At 37.4% G+C, this 21970-nt stretch overlaps 1 long non-coding RNA gene and 1 other non-coding gene across 2 annotated transcripts; one reads left to right on the top strand and one right to left on the bottom strand.

Moving 5' to 3' along the window:
* The first annotated feature begins 1540 nt into the window (after positions 1 to 1540).
* Positions 1541 to 4024, top strand: LOC125369736. Its single transcript, XR_007215433.1, has 6 exons — positions 1541 to 2235; positions 2304 to 2465; positions 2534 to 2882; positions 2960 to 3220; positions 3293 to 3376; positions 3467 to 4024. It is a non-coding gene; the product is annotated as an uncharacterized LOC125369736 (long non-coding RNA).
* Positions 4025 to 17113: 13089 nt separating this feature from the next.
* Positions 17114 to 17219, bottom strand: LOC112535110. The gene has a single exon (XR_003079304.1). It is a non-coding gene; the product is annotated as a small nucleolar RNA R71 (small nucleolar RNA).
* Between the last annotated feature and the right edge of the window lie 4751 nt (positions 17220 to 21970).

Below are 21970 nucleotides of genomic sequence, written 5' to 3'. Positions count from 1 at the left end.
TGTAGTTGAATCGAAGACCGAGTAAGAATCCAGTGCTGAATCTAGCTTTGAGAAATCTTCTGTCGATTAAAAAAATTTTCCAAAAATAATCTTTCTTTAGTGGTTTGTTTGCTAAAATCGTTCTTTCTTTAGTGGCTAGGATCTTCGAACGACGACTAAGAACAACAGTATTTTTCTTTCTTTTCTCTTTGGATTTTCTCTTTGTTCTTTCTTTCTTAGTGTCTCTTAAGTCTTAATCTCACTTATGGCCAATTGTCAATTCTTGATCCTCCCTTAAAACCCTAAACACCTTTTTCTATTTATAAAGGTAAGGTTTCAAATGAAACCCTAAAAAAAGGATAGATTTTTAGGAATATCGATAAATATCTTATTCTTTTATTTAAAGTTTAAATAATTATCGATAAAACGATAAGGAGACCTTATATAATATGCATCTAGACACAAATTCGACACAAGAAATGGAGTGTCAAAATATCAATTGATTCTATCCCGCAAAGGGGCCAAACAATGGAAGTTCAACGAATTCCCCAAATCACTAAACATAGTCCGAAAAAGGTACACCAAGAAGGCCCTAGCCATTTGATCGACCTCCCAAGCTTTCTGAGGCACGAAGCCTTTGTAATAAAGCAGAATGCTCTAATAAGCTAAGCACCAAGTGTTCTTACACGCCAGTAAGAACTCGAATAAGTCTGTGATGTAACGCTCCTAGACATCTGAGCGCTGATCATGGATTGCATCATCAAAAAGTACAGGCTACCTATGAAGTCTATCCTCATAATAGCAGCAAATGAAAGCGGGGATAGAGTTACCTCACCAATCGGAGTGTGAAAGATGTGGGTGGTTCCATCCACCTCTCAAGTATGGTGTAAATTGAGGTATGATATGTCCTCCTAGTGTCGTCGATCCTAGCCTATACAGAGCTCGGTAGCTTGTTGAACCACTCGCGAGCAACATAGAAATTTCTGGTGAACCCGATTAATATGGCATCACTCTGAAAAAGCATAAGCACATGTATTTGTAAACACAATGTACCTACATAAAGACCCAAAATAAGTAAGTACATTACTTATTTTATGTTAAAAAACCTATAAAACTAGTTTTCGACCTATGCACGGTCGTTTCGGACTATGCAGAGCTTATCGGCTCTATGAGTCAGGGTACGATTTTTTCTTAACTTTTTCATCAAATTTCACGTGTTTTGAGCAAATAACGCGTATATCTAGTGTATAAGTAACAAAAAATAAGATTTAGTGCAACAAAAATACCTCTCCAATGGTATAAAACGTCTAGTGAGTGTTCAATTTTGCCAATAGAGGGATTTTCTCCCTTTTAACAAGCTGAAGGTCATTCTAGCAGGAAATCGATGCGATTGGGTGCGTCCCGAGAATCTAAAAAAAGAGGTAGCCATTTCAAGACTAATTTTGTGAAATTTGGTTAAGAAATGAGAGAGAAAGTTAAAGAAAAAGTGAAATGGAATTTGAGACAAAAGTAAAGAAGAAATGGATAAAGTGAATTATGAATGGATATGAGAATATATATATATATATATATATATGTCCTAAGAAGGCAAAAATGCCAATTTGGTCCGTGACCTATCAAAATTATACTTTAGTCCCTAGATGAGCCAATTACCAATACAAGTCTCCAAAAGACATCTAACAAGTCAATTGCATCTCGAGCTGGGTTTTTAAAAAAAATGTCAATTTGGTCCATGATCTATTAAAATTGCATTCTAGTCCTCGCATGGACTAATTATAAATACTACTCATACCTTCTATACCCCGGTCGGTAAGTTAACACTATCTCCTCTCTCTTTTGCTGCTATCACAGGGATACTTCACAGGTATCCCTGTGCCCTTCGATGATGCAATTCATGACCAGTGCTCTGATGTCCAAGAGTGCTATATTATAGATTTATTTGAGTTCTTGCGGGCATGCATGAACACTCGTGGCATTGCCTACCAGAGCATTCCTCTCCATTACAGGGGCTTCATGCCTCAAAATGCTTGAGAGGTGGATCAGATGGTCTGAGCCTTCTTTGTGTATCTTTTTAGGACCACCCTGTTTAGTGACTCAAGAAACTCATTGAACTTCCATTATTTGGCCCCTCTGCAGGATCTAGACTAGGTCTTTTCCTATAATTGGGGATCTGCGACTCTTACTTACTTGTACCACTAGATGGACATATCCATCCATAGAAGTAAGAGGATTTGCGGCTTCTAGCATGCCATACATGTAAGTTCTGCCTTGCTTTCTTTATTTCTGCTCCCTTTGCAATACAACTACTGACTTTTGTTTTGCAGGTCTAGATCTTGGAGATTGGACTCTTAGTGGGCTCACAGCCTATCAACACTTCTTGGGGTTTCCCGTGCTTGAGCCATTAGGGCTCGAGTATGAGCGTCCTTCTAGAGTGGGCGCAGGTCCATGTGCATCGCATGTGGATCAACTCCCTAACCCGGGACAAGGTAAATAAGAATTCATTAATCACGTTTGTAATTTATATAAGTTAGTCACTTACCTTTCCAATTTACAGATTTAGAGCAATTGGCTAGGGGAGCTCTGTCATTGGGATCCCTATATGCTTTTTGCTGCTGATCTCGAGTATAGGAGGATCCTATTGGCTGGACCTACTTGTCAGGCATGGTACTTGGGTGAGAGGATCTACAGATAGGAGCGGGGGCCTAACAGACACCGAGTCCCCTTGTCTTCCACACCTCTCTATGTTCCAGATAGTGGATCTTGCTAGGGAGGAGCTAGCAATATGCTTGGTGGGATATGATGAGCTTGAGGATCTCACCATTCGGTCTCGGAGGACGGACTATGCTTCCTTCATCCCTCAACTGTTAGGAACTGTGCTGTTTGATGAAGACACCATGGCTCAGGTATTTCTTCAAACTTACTTTGTTGAGTCTTTTATATTCCTTTATTCTGCTTATTTTTTCAACTGCTTTGTCTGTAGTTTATCCGTCATACCCCTATTGCTTCTGAGTCGATAGAGGGGCGATCTGCCCGACACTCTAGGCTCTCCCATATCTCAATCTCCTCTACCGATGTTGCACTCAAAGCACCTCCTATAGCCATATCGGATGTGATTCTAGGGAGCATTTCATTCCTCCCAAATTTAATGCTCTCGTATTGGAGTCCTTAAGGTGCAATAAAGCACTAGCTTGCCATGGAGCATTGCCTTTCGCCGAAGTTTACTCAGTGTACTTGTCCACACGTGGGTTACATTCTTCTTGTAGTTGTTACATATTTTCTGAGAGATTAGTAACACATAATAGTAATCACACAGGTTCAGAGAGACCAATTTGAGCACGTACGTCGATTAGTCGGTGCTACAAGGAGGCAATTCTTCATCCTCGGTGAGGACTAGCGAGTAAGAAAAATGGTTTATGAAATGCATTATGTATGCATGTATTCATGTATAGAGTGCACTAATTAATCTCCTTTTGGATTTTCATCACAGGGACCATGAAAGCTTGCAAGGCAGGTGAACGACAAACAATATATATATTAATGCCCAGTAACGCAGGATTGATACTCTAATGCTTCAACTGTCCATATTGCGGACTTAAGGGATGGACATCGATTTAGATGATGGGATGAGGGATTCGGGAGAGGACCCCGACCTTTGATTTTTTTTCTATCATTACTTGACTTTTGCTCTTTTGCTATTTTCTCCTCTATACACTTCAAATTTTTTAGAGGTATATAAAATTATGTGCTTTTGGTGTTTAAATCCCTTTTCGCTCTTAATTTCTTCTCTATATTGCACATTTTAGACTTAGCACGACTAGGGCCTGAGAAAATGCTCGAAAAACCTTCAAAAAGCTAAAAGAAATGCACGATGACATCATACAGCTGATTCGGCTACATGCTAAGCCGTTTTGGCTCTGCACACAAACGATCGGCTGTGTGCTCAGGCGATTCGATTCTACAGTTGCAAAGTTTGAATTTAACACTAATTTTAGGCCTTTAAATGTACATGCACCCCTTACACTTTCTTGCATGCGATTTCATTCTTCAAAACTTAAAAAAAATGTCTCAAAAAAGTGCCAAAAGCCTACATACCCTTCTTAAAACCTTAGCTGGTGATGATTGGATTAAACTTGAAAAATTGCATCTTTTATCCTTCAAAGCCATTCAACACACTAAGCTTGATTATAGGTTCTTTTATTCTACTATTAAATTTTGGTGTCCAAGAGACCATGTTTTTAAATTCAATGGACAAGAGCTATGCCCCATGATTGAAGAGTTCTCTGCCATTCTTGGAGGCCATATGAGTTCTTCTCATCCGATTGCTTTGCTAAGATTTGATGATCTTTTTCCTAGCAAACTGGTAGAAATATTAGACATGCCCCTAACTGAAGTACTTTTTGATTTACTGGTGAGCACATTACTTTTACTTCTCTAATCTTTTGTTGTGAGAGAAAAGAAAGAGGGACACCTGCTTGGATCCGGATGCTGGGCTTTTGCCTTTGTGCCCAAATCTGCTAATTTCTCCTTAATGTGGGGGAGATATTAAGATTGCTGGCAAAATTGATCAAATGGAGCATGGAACAAATCCTATACCCATAATCTTGGCTAAAACCATCATTGGGTTAGATATGTACAAAACCCATCAAAGGTTTGGAGGCAGCATCATTCTCTTACAGGTATACAACCAAATCTCTTTTCTTTTATTATCTTTGTCTTAACTTTTGCCTAAGTCGCCCTTTCAGATTTTCAACTTAACTTTCTCTTTTTCTTTTCTTTTTTTTTTCTTTTCCTTTCTTCTTCTTTTATAGATTTAGTTGCGGGGAAAGCTCCAAATACTGACCATCTCTAGGAACATCAATTATTATAAGCTGAAGCACATACAAGTTTGATAAATTATTACCTCGCCGACCATGATGGTTAATTTATTGGATTAAGGGCATCCTAGACATGCTTATTTGCTAGACATGCCCATGGTAGAAAATCAAGCATGTTACGCTCACGGTGTATGATGATTGTGTGCCTTACCTAGACTACAGGCATCCACTTTCTATACACCTTTAAGATTTTATCGCCAGTATGGGCAGAAGCAATAGATTTTGGAATTCCCTCTTGAATTTGAAGGCTTTCCATTGAGCCAGGATTTCTTAGGCAAGATGGGGAGGCTCTATCCTTGTCGAGACATAGAACACAATCTTGACTTTAAAGGCGACCTGATCACAAATGACAACTACAAAGCTTGGGCCGAGTTTCAAATTACCACTTCTCTTGGATTTGCAAGGTTCAAGAGGACTCGAGATGTAGATACAAATGCAAAGAAAAGGAGAAGGTGAACATATACTTCTTTTTAGATCTCATTCATTTTGCTTAGGACTTTAGCTTAGTTTTTTTTTATAGTGAGCAATGTAATAAATAGACATATATGCATTTGATAAAAATTTTAAATAATTTATTCATTTAGTAAAGGCCCAAATGGGTACATTTTGATTTCTCATGATATACTGCTGTCATCAGCCAGTCTTTTTAGATTTTCTAAATGATTATTTTCTCTCATTGTCCTGATTTTTGTTTGACTAGCCATTTTCGAGTTTTTTGATCAGTAAGCTCTTTTTCTATTTTTTTATTATTATTATTATTATTATTATTATTATTATTATTATTATTATTTATACATAGTATTTCTTGAAATGATCTAGGTTAATTGGCTCAGAGAAATCGTTTCCTTCCATGTCCGAGATCTTAGCAGCACCTTTAGGTAGAATTTTCTTTACAAAGTATGGGCCTATCCAATTAGGCTTGAACTTCCCTTTTAGGTAAAACACAATAGGTCTTGTGTGTCTCAATAGTAAATCTCTAGCTCTTATCTTTTCTGACTTCACTTTCTTATTGAATGCCCTAGTTATCCGTTTCAGATACAACTATATGTAGTATAGGGCTTTCATCCTTCTCTCATCAACCAAAGCTAACTATTGGTATTTCTGCTCAACCCATTGCTATTCTAGTATTTTTGCCTCTAATATAACTCTCAAGATTTCAATCCCATAAATTTAAGAGTATGGAGTCTGTCCTGTCGACATTCTCACAGTTGTTTGATATCCTCAAAGTGCAAAGGGTAACCGAAACGACCAATCCTTATGATTCCATACCATCTCTGAGAGAATTTTCTTTAAATTCTTGTTGGCTGCTTCCACCACTTCATTCGCCTGAGCTCTGTAAGGAGAAGAACTGTGATACTCAATCTTGTATTCTGCTAATAGGTCCGTTGTTTTGCCCATGAACTACACACAATTATCCGTCATAACGTGATTTGGGACTCCATATCTATAGATTAGATTCCTCTCTATAAACCTAGCCATTTGTCTTGCCCCTATAATAGTGAATGACTCAGTCTCAAGCTAGTTGTAGAAATACTCAATTGCCACTACTATGTATCTATGACTATTTGAAGGAGGTTTTATCTCTCTAATGATGTCGATTCCCTAAGCTATAAAAGGCCATGGGGATGTCAAACTCAGTCGGAGGTACATGACTCATATCGCTATAAAGTTGTCACTCACAACATTTTCTTACTAGAGCTATACAATCTTTTTACATTGTTAACTAGTAATAACCTTGAAATATAACCTTCCTGGTTAATACTATATCGTTCAGATGAGGCCCGCACACTCTTTTGTGCATCTCTTCCATCACTACCTGCGCTTGTGCCTTAGTAACACATTAGAGTTGGAAACTTGAAGCCAATTCTATACAACACTCCTTCATAGCTGAGGTAATTTTTGGCTTGTATCCATATTGCATACCTTCCCTTCGTAGTTGTTTCCTCAACATACACCCTATTTTTTACAAACCTCTTTAGATCATAGAACCAAGGCTTCTCTTTTGGTCCCATTTGAACCTCCATTATTCAATTCCTTTGATAATAGGGTGGTCCTAACTTCATGATCACCCTTGGCTTTATTAGAAGTTGCAATTGACGATAAGGTAGCTAGTGCATTAGCTATCTGGTTCTCATCTCGCGGCAAGTGTATGAATGAACAATTAGAAAAATTGCAATCCAAGGCCCTAAGGTAATTGACATATGGTTTTAATCTTCCTTTTTTCATGTCTCATTCCTCAATGGCTTGTTGGATCACTAGCATAGAATCCCTATAAACCATCAACTGATTCGTTCCTGCTACTACAGCCGCTTCTAATCGAAATAAACATGCTTTGTACCCGCCATGTTATTCGTCACTTTAAAGTAGCCATTGGTAGCATTTCTCCTTCCGGTGTAATCAAAACTACCCTTAACCCTACACCTATTGCATTTACAGCTCTATCGAAGTATATTTTCCACTCTTAGAATTCAGTTGCCCTTAGATTCTCATCAGAAAACTCCAAATCCTAAGGGTTATCTCCTTTAATCGCATTTGAGCTAAAAATTCTACTATAATATTACCCTTGATTACCTTCTTGGTGACGTACTCAATCCAAAATTCTATTCGGAGCTCTAACCATCTAATTGACTTTTCTATAAGTGGTGGAGCTTTGAATAGGTACTTCAACGGGTCTATTTTCGAAATTGCTTGCACTCTATAAGATTGAAAATAATGTCTTGACTTCCTCATAGCACATATCATGGCTAGACCGTCTTCTCTGTGAGGTTATACTTTGACTCATAAGGCAACAACTTCTTATTAAGATAATAGATCGCATGCTCTACATCATTAGGCCCATACTGTGCTACCATCATGCCTATGGCTTCCTCTTCCAAGGTCAAGTATAGAATCAATAGTTTTCCATCCTTCGGTGGCTTTAGTATTGGTGGCATTATTAGATACTCTTTAATCCTGTCAAAGGCTTTCTGACAGTATTCATCCTATACAACGGGTTGGTGTTTCCTCAAAAGCTTGAATATAGGATCACAAACAATTGTGAGCTTAGAAATGAATCTATTAAAGTATTGCAAACATCTTAGAAATCTTCTGACTTCTTTCTATATTTGGTGCTGGCATTTCTTGAATAGCCCTAACAACTTTCCTGATGTTACTCCGAACACACTCTTCTTCAGTTTAAGCCTTAGGTTATATCTTTTCGCTCGTCTGAAGAACTTATCAATAGCTTAGAAATTGCCTTCCCCTGTTTTGGACTTTACCATCATATCATCTACATATACCTCCACTTCCTCGTGCATCATATTGTGAAATAAGATGGTGGCAGCTCTCTGATAAGTTGCCCTCGCATTCTTTGGTCCAAAAGGCATAATCTTATAGCAGTATGTCCCCTATTCGGTGATGAATGATGTTTTCAGCTTGTCTACTACTGCCATCATGATTTGGTTGTACCTGAAAAAACCATTAGTGAAATAATACATTGCACTTGAAGCAGCGCTGTCAACTATCATGTCTATGTGAGGAAGGGGAATGCAGTCCTTAGGGCATGCCTTATTTAGGTCCTAGTAATCTACACACATTCCAACCTTGCCATCCTTCTTCGGGATTGGGACGATGTTGTAAACCATTCGGGATAGTCCACTACAATTAAAATTGCCGTTTACCTACTTAACAACTTCTTCCTGAATCTTCTCTACCGATTTTGGTCTTAGCCTTCTCTTTTTTTGCTCAATTGGCTTGATATACGGATAGGTTGTGTTAGTACCCATTTTCTAGATCCAAATATTGAAGGAATTATGAAAAATCCTATGATGAGAATTATTGCATTTCTCGAGTCTTGGGAGATTGAGGACAGGAGAATCCAAGTTAGAATAGAGCAATATGTCGTAGGTTTAGGGCTAGCTATATTTCTTAAGATTCTTTTATAGAGATACATGGACATATGCAGAGTGTTAGTTTTTAGGAAGCCACTAAGAAAGAATTCTAAATTAAAAAACCCATTTAGGAACAATAGAAGCTTTTCTAAAATCTCAAAACAACATTGGATTCTCATCCAATCTTTGATTCAACTACCTCATCATCTCTAGAGAGTCGTAGATCATCAAACTATAGTGACAACCTGAGAATTTCCAAATCCAACATCATCGGCATCTTCTTCCCTTTTCTTTAATTTTATGATTTTAGAAACATGTTAGGATTGATTTCAAGGGTTTTATATGACTTATATGATCAAATTTAGTGTTTTTAATAGTTTTATATATTTCTATAATGTTTATGTGTGTTGTGTTTTGAATCTGATAGTATGTTTTCTATTGGATTTTGAATCTGATGATTGAAATAGTTAGGGTGATATGTTAGATTTATTCTTTTGATTATATGATTATATTGAATTTATGGGGTTGCATGATTGAAATCTAGGATCTACCATGATTGAAGTTTTATTTCTATAATTTTTTTTTATTTTCTAGGGTTTGTATTATTTTTATGACGTCTAGCTTAATTTGATTTGTTCAGTTATGATTTTACTTCATATGTTCGATTTTTAATTATATTTTTATCTTTTGTGCATGTTAAATCGGCTTATGAGCGAGGGAGGATGGGAAAACTACAAAACTGATCATAATCAAGCCCTAGAGCAGATTTAGCTTTGCGCTAAGCTAATAGGATGTGTGATGTCACCAATCAGCTATACGCTAGGCCGAATTGGCTTTTTGATGTCATCAATCAGTTGTTTGTCCTAAATTTCTCGAATTTGCTGATTTTGAGCCCTTTTGCTGGTTTTTGCCAATTTTAACTTGTTTTAATCATTTTTCTTAAGTTTATTAGTCGTAGGAAGAATTGTAATAGTTAGATTTACTGCTTTATTTATTTTGTTTTTTTTGCTTTATTTTGATAATGGCAAATAACTATTATATGATTGTTAACTAAAATTGGACATCTAGATTTAAATCCTAAAACTTGGACTTCAACATGGAATTTGTAGTCCATTAGGTTAACATATTGGTAAGTTTGGGCTTAAATTAAAATCTAATTGAACGTAGTCAGCTTTTCCATGTTTAGTTAATTAATCAAGCCACTTAAATTAGGATCACTAAATCAAATTTTGGCATGTAAGCTATAGCCCATTTAGGTTAAAAACTTGGTAATGAAAGCAAAATTTGTAATTAGGCTAGACTAGATGGGTCTTATACATAATTGACTAAACATAGGCTAGGCTTAATAAATTTGGCTAGACTAGGTTGACCTCACATGTCGTAATGCTTAATATGTAGAAATATAATTGTTGCATTTATATGGAATAGCCCATTAAACAATAAAATTAAAGGCAAAGATATACAAATAGGAATAGATTTATGGCATAAGCTTCCTTATGGAATCGAGAAATGTCACTCTTTAGTAGAAGTGTCTTGGTGAATTACCTGGGTGGTGACTCCCATCTTCGTGCTAGTCTTTGTGATTAGTTAGTATGTTCCCGATTAGGTTGAAAAGCTTGCAATGCCGTAGTCGCTAAAAACACTTGGGTGCATGCTCGAAACCGCCGCCCAAAGTTGCGACTCCAATAGGGATAAGAGAAGCTGATTCCAATGTTTCTTTATGCTTAATTTATTATTTAACGAGTGATTCTTGCATCACTACACTATTATCACATATTGTGCACTTTGGTCCCTATAGTCCCAATAACGTCAGTTAATGGTTCTTTAACTGCACTCGAATCTTGAAATTGCGATACTGCCCAACCATCACTCACAAGTAATGAGTGGATTTCCTTCATTGCACTTTGGTCCCTACTGCAATAACTTCTCGTGATGAAGAAGCACATGGTGAGCACCTCCGAAATCTAAATGACTACATGCTAGAACAAGCTAAGAAGGAGTCTGCTCTTACTGCAAAAGTTGTTATGGATCCAAGATTATGCATATATGACTAAAAGGCTTGAAAAGATGCAAAAAATGCTAAAAGATCAAGGTTTAGATTCAACCTTTGATTTCAATGAACTAATGTTGATTGGTAAATTTTATATGCCTAAAATGCAAAAGTTCAACGGAAATAGAGATCCAAAGGTAGATTTAAAGCAATATGCTACTATCATGAGTACTACTCATTTGGCTAAGACATAACTCATCAAGTTAATTATACTATCATTATAAGGTTTAGTTGTGAATTGGTACCATGGTTTAGAAAGGCCCATCAAGTCTGATTGGAAAAAGCTTTGCGATGCTTTTGTGCAGCAATATGACTACAATGCTCAGCTAGAAAATTTAAAAGCTTTAGAATCAATGAAGCAAAAGCCTAATGGATCTTTTTCTGACTTCTTGACTAGATGGAGAAACAAAGCAGTTTTAATAAAGAACAAGCCTTCTGAAAAGGATCAAGTTTGGATGGTAGTTCGGAATGTTCTCCCATTTTGGGTTGGAAAAGCTACAAATGATGAATTCCAAGACCTTCACGGGCTTGTATGATGATAGCTTACAAGTAGAAGAAATTGAAAATGCTAAAGCTGGATGGGACAGGGGAAACTATCAAGCTAGAAAAATTGAAGACCAACCATCTGAAGATGATGGATCATCATAAGATTCAACTCTTGATTTATCTTAAGATAAAAACACGATTTTGTTATAGGATCAATGAAATAACTCTGATTTTTTGCTTGTTTGATGTTTATCTTAATGGTATTTTGCATTACGGTGATTATTATATGAGTATGTTTAACATTAATTCTATTCGAATTGGTTTGTTTAATCTGGGCATAAATGATAATCCTAGGTACATTTCTACTACATATAATAACTTTTGAAGAGAGGAAAAAAGTGAGAGAAAAAAAAAGAGAAAACAAAAAGAAGATAGTATTTGATACAATATGATTGAATTCAAGGGAGGAAATTTATTAATATGCTTGAAAGGATCAGAGACAGAGGGACATACGCAAGTCGATACAACCAGAATGACTAATGGCGTTCGGTTTGACTCTGGTAGGACCGACAATGAAGCCTAGCACTAAGTGCAATCTCCAGTGACAACGGTAAAAAATGCATGAAGATGAATTGCCCGTAAACTATGGACGGTATAGAAGATTCACTTCAACACTAGGGGCAAAGCAAAAAGGTCGAGTTCATCCTCCATTACAGTAATTACAACCTTAAGAATAACAAGGACCTTTGAGGATATTGGCGCTCTAAACCTGAAATATGCAATACTGATTACATGTGACTCTAAAAAGGAAATTTAGATCGAGCTAGAAACTTCCATATCAAGTAAGAAATATTATGCTCGAAGATGTTGAAAGGAGCTCAAATCTCAGGGGCAATAAGTTCATAAGTCAATCTATAGCAAATACTATCTTTGAGGAAAAAAACCATAGAAAAATAAATTCTACTAACTAGAATTGTACAAGCTAGTCAGGCACAAGTGAAGGAAATAAAGTGAGGAGAAAATGTTTGACTACAATATCCAAATGAACTAGTTAATAACAAGAGTAGTATTATGTGAGATAAAAAAATGTACCCATTTGTGCCCTTATTAAATGAAAAAAATTTGATTAAATTTTTTATCAAACTTGCACATCAATTTTTATTGCTTGTGCACTCCAGAATGAGAAAACAAAATAAGAAGCGAAATCTATGAGATCTAAATAGAAGCAAGATCATTTTTTAGCTCTCTTGCAGGAAAACCCAAGAATTGGTAGCACTCAAGTCTTCATCAGCCTTAACATTATGCTCAATAAATAAGCAGAGCTAGAGTTTTTCCAATCTTGTTTTAAGAGAAGTCTTGAAAACTAATAAAATCATCTGTAAGCTTGACGAAAGGGAATGGGAGGGAGTGCTTCAGTTCACCACTTCTTAAGCAACCAAATTTGCAAAAAGAGAAAAAAGAGGAAAGAAAAAATAAAGAAAAGTATAAAGAAAAGAAAATGCTAAGTTGAAAATCTAAAAGAGCGACTTAGGAAAAAATAGAGTCTGCTAAGTTGAAAACCCAAAAGGGCAGCTTAGGCAAAAGTTAAGATATTAGCCTGCTAAGTTGAAAAGCTGAAAAGACGGCTTAGGAAAAAGTTAAGGCATAAGACTGAGGAAAGAAAAGAGATTTGGTTGTTATTTATATAAGATTGTGGCAAAGCCAATTGTCATTATACAAGTTTCAATACAACCCCAGCAAAATGATCCAGTCCTTGCACGCATGAGTTATCTCTAGATCTGCATTTCTTGTTATCACCATGACTTTTTCAGATCTTTGATATGAAATCAATTACAACATCTACCATTAGGCTCCATGCCATGTACCCGAAGAGTAGGTGATTTAAGTTTGAAAGTGTTGATGCTGATGGGCAATAGAATGTTTCTATCTGAATTGAAGGATGATTTTTAGAAATGCATTACATCTCATACATAACATGCGTATCATGCACTTTCAATACCTTTTTACTTGATGTAATCTTTGTACTATTGTATTTATGCCACTAACTTGTAACAGGAAAATGCAGAAAAGATCAAAAGAAATAAAAGTTTGATGAATAAGAATCTAGTTGCAACAAGTGTTGATCTATACTCAGCGGAAGCTCAAAAGTTTACATCCGAAGTGGAATATGATTAGCTCATTCCTTGAAGTGGAAAATATATAAGTGAAATATCCACCAGTTTATTTCCTGAAATAGAAGATCACAAGCCTATCAATTCAAGTTCTGAAGAACAAGTGTACTTCTCGAAGCAGAAAATCTCGAAAGGGATAACTAATTTACTCCTCAAAGTATAAGACTCTAGAGTGGGGAAAATCACTATTCTTCATCCCGAAGCAGAAGTTATCAGTTTGATGCTTGAAAGTGAGAAATTTACCAAATCACAGCCCGAAATGAAAATTACTACATAATTGCATCTCGAAGTGAAAAAAACTAATAAGCCAGATAAAAAGTCTGTACCAACTCGAGCCTACAAATCGTAACTTTTATAGCTCATAGTTATCTTGAAGGGTGGTCTTCAAGATGTGACGGGCGTAGTCCTTAAATCAACATGTGACGGACATAGTCCCTAAATTAGATGGGCATAGTCCCCAAATCATTGGACGTGGTTTCCAAAATCAAAGGGCGTGGTTCCTAAAGCTACGAGCGTGCTCCTTAAATCATCGGGCATGGTTCCCTAAATCAGCGGGTGTGGTCCCTAAATCATCGGGCATGGTTCCTAAGTCATTAGGAGTGGTTCCCAATTCATTGGGCGTGTTTCCCAAATCATCAAATATGGTTCCTAAATTGATGGGCGTGGTTCCCATATCAATGGTCGTGGTTTTCAAATTGACGGGCGTGGTTCTAAAATCAACAGGCTATTGGGAATTAAAATTAAAACATAAGGGAAGGCATAATGGAAGAAATTTAAAATTTTTCTTAATTCCCATAAAGGATCTCATTGATTTAAATAGTCATAACCCATAAAACAAGCAAAAGATGGAGAAGGCTTATAAAGGGTGTGTGTCGCCTATTCTAAGGAATGCTTCTTGCTTTGTTGATTCTTGATTCTTCAAGGATGATTGATGCACTTTAAAGCTACTCAAATGATTAGCCTCTAATGCTCTTCCATAAAAGCTTCAAAGTCATAATCTTCTATGAACAATCCTTCATAAGAGAGAGAGTGGAGATGATGAGGAGTGAATGCTAGTTCCAAGCTAGGTTGAATCTTAATTAATCCAATTAATTAAGTATTGATTGCATCATTCTCCTTCACACGCATGTACTAGGCACCCATCATACTCCATAAATATATACATGGAATTTAACGTAGTCTTATAACAAGCAAGACCTTACTTACTCTTAAGTTGGCCCTTAATTGGGCTTGTTTAGACTAAGTTAACTCAATTAATACATAAGCATAGTTATAGGGCTCTTGTAACCAAATTTCATAGCCCAATATATATTAAACTAATTAACTTTTAATTAGGCCCAATGTATATAAGCTTAAGCCTAATCTTAAGCCTCATTTTAATCTCAACTTTAAAGCCATTTGTGTGTGATCCAAAAGGTTCCTAACATATTCGTAATGAATTATGAATTAAACCCTTTTAATTGAATCTTAATTCTCTAATTAACTTAACTCATATTTCATAGATTAAGATTGGCATATAGTAATGCATTATGACCACTCAAATATGAAGAAGAATTAAAGTGCTGATGTGCATAAAATACATACATCTAAATGGGGTTTTTAAGATTGATTTTATATATATTTGGATGTGAATTGGTCCCAACACTCACCCTACGTGTCTGTTTGTGTGCATTAGGTCCAAAAGAAGTCAAAGTATGATAAAGGGAAGAATTGGAGCATAATTGCACGTCAAAGCTACCGAAACAAGCTAAGTATGCCCATGAGGAAGGTTAACACGGCCGTGTTGGATTCAACACTGGCCGTGTTGGATGCATCAAACATCAAAGAAAAAAGAGGTTTTTAGGGAGCACGGCCACAAAAAGTAACACGGGCATCAATACCAGAACGTGTTGGGAACACGATCATCAACACGGCCATGTTCATGGCAGCTGGTCAAATTCATTTAAAAAGAAAGAAAAGAGAAAAAGGAGGCAGCTAGGGTTCGAGCGTCCAAAACTCATCTTTTTCTCTGTCTAAGGGTTTTCTGAGTTGAAACTAAGAGAAAAGGAGACTTGGATCAAGGTTTCACTTGGATTCTCTTCGAAGATCAAAGATTGGCGAGGATTGTCGATTGGTTTCAATCCGAGTAAGAGGAACAAGAATCGATCCAAAATTGGGCACGAGGAATTGGAGCTATTTACTCTCATCCAAGGGTGCATTCGGGTTCCTCTACCTTTACTCTACCTGTACTCATTTTTTGTAATTGAATTCTTGTTGGTTGTGATTATGAACATGATTAGCTAAACTTATTAACCCATTAAGGTTCTTTATCTAGGAATTTTTGTACTTCAATTTTGAATTGAATGTATTGATTGCCAATATTGGTTTGCAATGGAAGTATTTATTGATTTGTTCTTCATATCTTGTTGAATGATTTTTGAAATTTGAATGATCTTGAGAAAGACATTTAGGTTTGGATTGTCCTTTGCAACCTAGAATTGAATTCGCCTAGAGATAGGGTGTTCGTTCTACCGGATTGAGAATTAACAACTCTCAATAGTGTTAAATGGTATATAATGCTAATTTAGGTAATTAGAGTTAGGAAGAGATTTCAACCTAATTAATCTAAGTTAAGATGTTAGTGTCCTTGAGAAAGGCATTAATTGTGTAGAGATTTTCCCACGGAAATTGGATTCAATCAATCAATTCCACCTTTAGTTTCCATTCCTTAGAGACAAGAATTCCCAAAGGGTTATTCCTTTACTTGAATTAATCATTCCCTAGTATACGTAGTTCGACAACAATTAGAGTAGCTATTAGTTAATTTAGGAATTATTCATTAACACCATTTATTTTCTGTAATTAGATAACTGAGAAGATTGAGTAGATTTAGGTTCACACGTTCTTTGGGGAATACGACACTTGGTACTTGCCTTTAGCTATACTCCACTGATAGGTACACTGCCTTAGGTCATAGTCTTGCTTGACTTAGCACACATCAAGTTCTTGGCGCCGTTGCCGGGGAATGGTTTTCTATGGACTAAATTAAAATTTTAATATTTGTTAGTCTAGTCATTTCTCTTTTTGTTTATAATTTATTTTCTGTGTATAGTTTTATTCTTATCCTGTTTGTTGGTGTTGTTGTTCTTTATTGTGCTCAGGTAGTTTATGACCAGGAGCTCTAATCCTAATCTTACAGACCTTTATCTGAACCCGAGCGCTCTCTTAGATTGCTAAGGAGGCGTATGCAGACAGTAGAGGAGGAGATTGAAGCAGAGATTCCTGTTTGTAAAACTAGTGAGATGGAGAACCACAATGCAAATGGAGGTAATGATGAAAGGACCATGTACGAGTTTGCTAGGCCCTCTCTAGCAGGGACATAAATTGGGATAGTGAGGCCTCCCATGGCGCCCAATAATTTTGAAATAAAGCCGAATATAATCCAGATGATCCAGAATACGATGCAATTTGGAGGATTGGCGAGCGAAGATCCGAACAAGCATATCGCCAACTTTTTGGAAATATGTGATACCTTTAAGATTAATGGAACAACTGATGATACTATACGGTTGAGGCTGTTTCCTTTTTCCGTGAGGGATAGAGCGAAAAGATGGCTGCAGTCCTTGCCACCGAAAATGATCACTACCTGGACTTCTTTAGCTGAAAAGTTTTTGAATAAGTATTTTCCTCCTGCTAAGACTGCTTAAATGCGAAATAACATATCTTCTTTTGTGTAGGGTGAAGGAGAATCGATGTACGAAGCATGGGAGTGCTTCAAGGACTTGTTAAGGTGTTGCCCACACCATGGTCTTCCTCTCTGGATGCAAGTGCAGACATTCTATAATGGCATGAATACAGCCACTAGACAAATGGTAGATGCAGCTGCAGGGGGAGCTATCAATAGCAAAACACCTGAGCAAGCCCAGGATTTGATAGAAGAGATGGCCACCAACACTTATCAGTGGCAAACTCCACGGGCTAGAGGTCCAAAGCCCGTTGTATATCGGGCTGAGGCAGATCCTACAGCAGCCTTGGCGGCACAAGTAGAGCTACTTTCCAAAAAGATAGAACAACTTCAGATGCCGGTCCAAGCAGTTCAGCCCGGATGTGAATTCTGTGGTGGACCGCATTACAGTGCCAATTGTAAAGCGGGAGGTATGTTTGCATCTTCTATGCCTACTAATGTTTCTAACGTTGAGCATGTTGATTATGCAGGTATGCAGCAGAATGATCCCTACAGCAATACATACAACCTAGGGTGGAGGAATCATCCTAATTTTGGATGGAGGAATTCCAATAACCAAGGTCCACCAGGATATCAGAGGTTGCATCCGCAGCAACCTATGCATTCTGTTCCCCATCAACCAGGAGGTAGTCAAGAGAAGAAACCTAACTTGGAAGAGTTGATGACGAAGTTCATTGCAACTTCAGAGAACAGATTTCAACAAACGGACACTGCCATTCAGAATCAACAAGCTTCAATTTAGAACTTAGAAACTCAAATTGGGCAGTTGTCTAGGATGATGGCTGAGAGGCAGCCAGGCACGCTTCCAAGTAACACAGAGTCTAATCCAAGGGAGCATGCCAAAGCAATTACTTTGAGATCAGGTAAGGAACTTCCTAGTCCATCTAAACCTTTCACTAATGATGATTCTGATGTGCAGGTGGATGAGTCGAAAAAGAAAGACAAGCCTAAGGAGAAAGAAAAGGGAGCAGTTGAAGAGAAGGAGGATTTGAAGAAGATCCCCTCGAGGCCATACCAACCTCCCATTCCATATCCTGCAAAACTCAAGTAGGATAAAGTTGATCAGCAATTCGGTAAATTTTTAGGTCTTTTTAAACAATTATGGATTAACTTGCCTTTTGTTGAAGCTATTTCGCAGATGCCACAATATGCAAAGTTTTTAAAAGAAATTCTAAGCAATAAGAGGAAGTTAGAGGATTTGGGATTGGTAACCTTGAATGCAGAATGCTCAGCAATGTTTTAGAGCAGGATTCTAGTCAAACGACGCGATCCAGGGAGTTTTACTATACCTTGTTTGATTGGGGATAAATTGAAATTACTAGCATTAGCTGATTTGGGAGCTAGCATCAATTTGATGCCTAGTTCATTGTTTGAGGAGTTAGGACTAAGCACTTCTAAGCTAACTCCTACCAGGATGAGTATACAACTAGCAGATAGAACTGTTAAGTACCCGAAAGGGATTATAGAGGATGTGCTAGTTAAAGTTAACAAATTTATATTTCCTGTGGATTTTGTTGTCATGGATATGAATGGTGAGAGTGATGTCCCATTGATCCTAGGTAGACCATTTTTAGCTACATCTAAAGCTTTGATAGATGTTAGTACCGGAAAGCTGGAACTTAGGGTAGATGATGAGAGCATTACATTTGATTTGACTAAATCCTTGAGATACCCATATGAGCATGATGGTACTATCTGTTCGATTGATTTTATCAATGATATTGTGGAATCTCAATTACAGGAAAAAATGATTAATGATCCTTTGCAAGTGGCAATGCAAGAAAATGAGGATAAATTATCCAATGAATAAGTGTTGGAGCAGCTAGAGCACTTATTAGCTGCTGATGTTAATGATGAAAAGACTGATGGTTTTGTTGATCTCGACAGGTCAGGAGTAAAGAAGTTGAAGCCTTCTTTGGAGGAGTCGCCCGTTCTTGAGTTGAAAGAGTTGCCAGCGCACTTAATGTATGCCTACCTAGATGAAGCAAAGCACTTACCGGTTATTATTTTCGCTCATCTCACACTTGAGGAGAGGGAGATGGTGCTGTGCATTTTGAGAAGGTATGCAAAGGCATTTGTGTATAAGACGGCTGACATACCAGGAATAAACCCGATTTACTGCCTTCATAAGATTTTGATGGAGGATGAGTTCAAACCGGTCGTGCAGCCACAAAGGCAGTTGAACCCTCATATGAAAAAGGTGGTTAAAAAAGAGGTAATTAAACTTCTTGATGCAGGTTTAATTTACCCTATTTCTGACAATGCTTGGGTGAGTCCTGTGCAGGTGGTTCCCAAGAAAGGGGGCATGACGGTGGTGAAAAATGAAAAGGAGGAGTTGATCCCTACATGAACGGTAATGGGCTTTCGGGTTTGCATAGACTACCGACGCTTGAATGACGTAACCCGAAAGGACCACTTTCCCCTTCCTTTTATCTATCAAATACTTGAGAAGCTTTCAGGCCATAAGTATTATTGTTTCCTTGACGATTTTTTGGTTATTTTCAGATTCCCATAGCACCAGAAGACCAAGAGAAGACGACATTCACTTGTCCTTATGGCACTTTTGCCTATAGGATGCCGTTTGGTTTATGTAATGCGCCTGCGACCTTTCAGCGGTGTATGATGGCCATTTTCCATGACATGATAGAGGAGTAGATGGAGGTCTTCATGGATGACTTCTCTGTATTCGGTAACTCTTTTTCCCATTGTTTGCAAAATTTGGAAAGGATGTTAGCTAGGTGTATTGAAGCTAACCTTGTGTTGAATTGGAAAAAATGTCATTTTATGGTCCAAGAGGGTATAGTCTTAGGACATAAAGTGTCACATGCAGGGTTGGAAGTAGATAGAGCTAAAGTAGAAGTTATAAGTAAACTACCTCCCCCTACTTCGGTTAGGGCTGTTAGAAGTTTCTTAGGGCATGCAGGGTTCTATAGAAGGTCCATTAAGGACTTTTTTAAGATTGCTAGGCCTTTAACTCAATTGCTAGTTGATGTGCGTAAAATACACACATCTAAATAGGGTTTTTAAGATCGATTTTATGGATATTTGGATGTGAAATTGGTATCAACACTCACCCTATGTATCTGTTTGTGTGCATTAGGTCCAAAAGAAGTCAAAGAATGAAAAAGGAAAGAATTGGAGCATAATTAGACGTCAAAGCTGCCGAAACGAGCTAAGTACGAGCATCAGAAAGCTGAACATGGCCATGTTGGTTTCAACACTGGCCGTGTTACTAACACGGGCATCAACATGGCCATGTTGGTTTCAACACTGGCCGTGTTACTAACACGGGCATTAACATGGCCGTGTTGCGTGCATCAAAACATCAAAGAAAAGGAAGTTCTTAGGGAGCACGGCCACAGAGAGTAACACGGCCAGGAACACCAGCCCGTGTCCCCAACACGGCCAAGAACACGGCCGTGTTGGCGGTGACAGGGGGAATAATTAAAAGAATGAAGAGAGGAAAGAAAAAGAGGAGGTAGGGTTAGAACGTCAAAAACCCTAATTTTTCTCTCTCTAAGGATTTTCTGAGCTGAAACCAAGAAAAAAGGAGACTTGGATCAGGGTTTTAATTGGATTCCCTTCATAGATTAAAGATTGGGCGAGGTTCGCTGATTAGTTCTCAAATCGAGCAAGAGGCAACTAGGGTTTGAGATTTCGAATTTGCAAATTTAGGGTTTTTTTTCATTCAGCTTGAAAGAGAAGGGTGTACATGCCTTTAATTTTCTTTTCCTTATTTTATTCCCCAATTGCTTTAACCATGAACATGAGTAGCTAGATCTTTTGAAACCATTGGGGTTCGCCTTTGTTGATGGATTATGCTTAATTGTTAGTTTTATAATTGTCATTTTTGCAATCTTCTTGCTATTTAGTAATAAAAGTTTGATTCAGTTAATTTGAGATGTTGAATTAATTGTTTATTGGGTTGTTTCTTGACATTGAGAAATGCTTGTTACAATTGGACATTGAATAGTAAGGACTAGTAGTTAACACTTAGAGATAAGGTTGATTTACTCGCCGGATTAAGAATTAATAACTCTTAATAGTTTTAAATCATACTTAATGCTGATATGTAGTAATCCGATAGGAAGAGATTCCATTAGATTAGTGCAGGTTTAGGAATTTGGTAAGCTCAAGAGAGAAACCGGAATTCAATTCAGGATTTAGGCACGGGTAAGCAAGATCGGCAATCCATAAAATCCATCTTTAGAATTCCATCACTTAGGCTCCCTTTTGGGTTTGTTTTTCTCCTTGCAATTGTCTTTTGATTGTTCGTTGTCCTTCATTTACTTATTTGCACTCATAACCATTAGCTGGTACGTTAGAACTTTCACACCCTATTTCATACTAGATAACATAGTAAATAGTAGTAAGTCTAGGTTCACCCGATCTCCAGGGATACGACCTTGATACTCACTAGTGCTAGGTTGCATCGGTAGGTTCACTGCATTAGGTGTAGATTGCATAAAGAGCCCATCAAGTTTTTGGCGCCGTTGCCAGGGAAACAGTAACGGTGAACTAGAGTGAATTGTTTTTGTGTTAATTTAGTCATTGTTTGTTTATTCATTTATTCTTTATTTTTTTATTTTTTATTGTTATATTATTTTTAATTGATTGGTGGTTGTTTGGTTGTCGGTTTCAGGTAGTATATGACCAGGAGCTCTAACCCTGATCCTATAGCACCATTATCGACCGGGCGCTCTCGGATTATTGAGACGACGTTTGTAGGCAGTTGAGGAGGAGGACAGAGTTACAGTTCAGGTTCAAGGAGTTGACGCAATGGAGAACCTCAACCCCCAGGCCGATGATGATCAAAG

This window comes from Ricinus communis, chromosome 4, assembly GCF_019578655.1.
Source record: "Ricinus communis isolate WT05 ecotype wild-type chromosome 4, ASM1957865v1, whole genome shotgun sequence".
In the NCBI taxonomy this organism is placed as follows: Eukaryota; Viridiplantae; Streptophyta; class Magnoliopsida; order Malpighiales; family Euphorbiaceae; genus Ricinus; species Ricinus communis.
The sequence above is the reverse complement of the archived record's forward strand: the minus strand, read 5'-3'. Positions and strand labels throughout refer to the sequence as shown.